Raw genomic sequence first — 2,479 nt, 5'->3', positions numbered from 1 at the left:
GCTCTTCCCTCCCCTTTCAATCAATAGTATTCAATTCATTGAGCTGGAGGAGTCTATGACTGTTACAATGTGGGCAGCAATTGAGCTTTTACATTGAGACTATGATGAATGGTTCACTTTAATAGAGCAGCCTGCAGTTGCCTAAACTTTGGATTATTTTAATGTCCAGGGACCATTAAAGAAGTTTGAAGTCAGTAACACCAGTGTTACAGGGAAGATTTATGAACCCAATTACTAAGCTTCCAAATAATAATGACATAATGAATTCATTACTCTGACACTGGTAATGAAGAGATCTGTCCATTGTAGTTTTCTATGCTCAGCACAGCACATATTTATAATGTAAAAAAGTTAAGCCAATCATTTGATAGACCTTGGAATACACAATACAATTAGGTCTCCAGACTACCTACCCCCATAACCTCTCTCTCCCCAACATTGAATCCTACCTCAGCTTCTTAGATGGTAAAAACTGATTTTTACCCTGACCTGTGGATAGTGAAGTATATCAGCTACCATTGGATTCAGATGGTTCTGGAAGAGAGTGACTGGTGACTTTGCATGGCTCTCCCTCACTTAAATTCAATTCACTTGCAAGTCATATCACCTTCCTGATGTCATGGTCCTCTTTGAGAATAAAGGGCAAAAGACAAATGAAAGCATGAACAAATCAATATTATGTTCACCTATATTAGGGAGGAAATACAATGGATTATATCACTATGAAGAGAGACAGAGATTTTGACCTCCTAATTGGATCTGCAGGCAGATAAGTAGCGAGGAAGCTGACAAATTAAGTTAGGTCCTTGATCGCTCCGCCTCCGGCCTCCTCCCCAGCGCCTGTGCGCCGGCACCCTGGCCTCCTTGCTGGGGAGGTGGGACTGGGGCTCGCGGTCGCGGCCCCCGGGAGGCCGGTGGCTGGGCCATGGCGCCTCTTGGCGCGGGGATGCCCAAAGCCGCCCGAGGCGGCTCGTCGCAAGGGGCAGGGTTGGCCCGGTCGTGGCGCCCGGACAGGATAAAGAAGAATCAAATTCATCATGAATCCCAGAGGAAATGGTTGAAAATTTCGGTTGTGGGATCATCTTGTCTACTTGTTAGTCTTTTATTATGGAGCTTTTTGAATGGTGATGATGGTGTCGCTGAAGTTTTGGCTCATCATAATGAAATTCTACATAACAGGTTTATTGAAGTGACTTGTTCTGAAGATTATGACAGTCACAAAAGATTTGAAGGGTGTACAACTAGAAAATGTGGCAGAGGCATAACAGACATAGTAATCACCAGAGAGGAAGCTGAACAGCTACAGCCTATAGCTGAAAAGGGATTGTCACTAAGAGGTTCTGAAGGAGGGGCTTCCAGTTTAGACTTACATTCTGGAGCACTTTCTTTTGGAAAGCATTTTGTAAATCTGTACAGATACTTTGGGGCAAAAATACAAGATATCTTTTCAGAAGAGGATTTTCAGTTATACCGTGATGTGAGGCAAAAAATTCAAAACACAATTGGTCAAGCTTTTGATATCAACATTTCGTCTATGTGTCTGACAAAGCCTACTTTCTTCTCCTGGATAAATAGTACAGAGGCCAAGACAACTCATGATGAATACTGGCATCCTCATATTGATAAGATAACATATGGTTCCGTTGGTTATACTTCATTGCTGTATCTCTCAGATTATATGGAAGACTTTGGTGGAGGACGATTTGTGTTTATGGAGGAAGGTCTCAACAAGACTGTGGAACCCAGAACTGGCGGAGTCTCCTTCTTTACCTCAGGCTTTGAAAATCTCCATTGGGTAGAAAAGGTCCATTGGAGTACCCGGTATGCAATCACCATCTCTTTCACCTGCAATCCTGACCATGGCATTGGTGACCCAGTGTTCCTTTAAGATAAGGGCCCAATGGATTCAAGGAAATGTTAGCATCTTTGTGGGAAACAACATTGGAGAATTACCACCAAACACACAAATTGGAAGCAATAAAGTGATAAATTTGAATAATAAAATTCCAAGACCATACTTAAAAGTATCATTTATTTACAATGAATTTTATTCTGTAAATATTCAAATTTTTTAAAATCAGTCTTTGAATTATAAGAACAAAGAACTTTTTTTTTTGAAAAACTATTTTTATTCATTTAAGAAATAGACAAAAAATTCTAGGCTGAAAATACCTACCTTTGAATAAAATAACTGACTTTATTCAATATTTTGGGGAATGTATATAATATGACCTATATTTAGAAACATTCCCATTTGTGCATAATCAGACTGTTTTTTTAATATGTCATAGTATTTGGAAAATCATTTTAGGGCTATTCAAGATCAATTAAAATGTCAACATCATTTAACACATCCCTCATTCATATAAAACTAGTATTTAACCTTGCAGAAAAAAATCAGTACAACAATTAAATTTTAGGGATCTTGTTATTGTTCCCAGAGAACCAAAGACATCAAAGTGGGCTTGCCATTTAATTG

At 39.3% G+C, this 2,479-nt stretch overlaps 1 pseudogene; it reads left to right on the top strand.

Moving 5' to 3' along the window:
* The first annotated feature begins 925 nt into the window (after window positions 1-925).
* LOC141499869 (2-oxoglutarate and iron-dependent oxygenase domain-containing protein 3 pseudogene) lies at window positions 926-2,005 on the top strand (annotated as a pseudogene).
* The last annotated feature ends 474 nt before the right edge of the window (window positions 2,006-2,479 follow it).

Source organism: Macrotis lagotis, chromosome X (genome assembly GCF_037893015.1).
Source record: "Macrotis lagotis isolate mMagLag1 chromosome X, bilby.v1.9.chrom.fasta, whole genome shotgun sequence".
Lineage (NCBI taxonomy): Eukaryota > Metazoa > Chordata > Mammalia > Peramelemorphia > Peramelidae > Macrotis > Macrotis lagotis.
The sequence above is the reverse complement of the archived record's forward strand: the minus strand, read 5'-3'. Positions and strand labels throughout refer to the sequence as shown.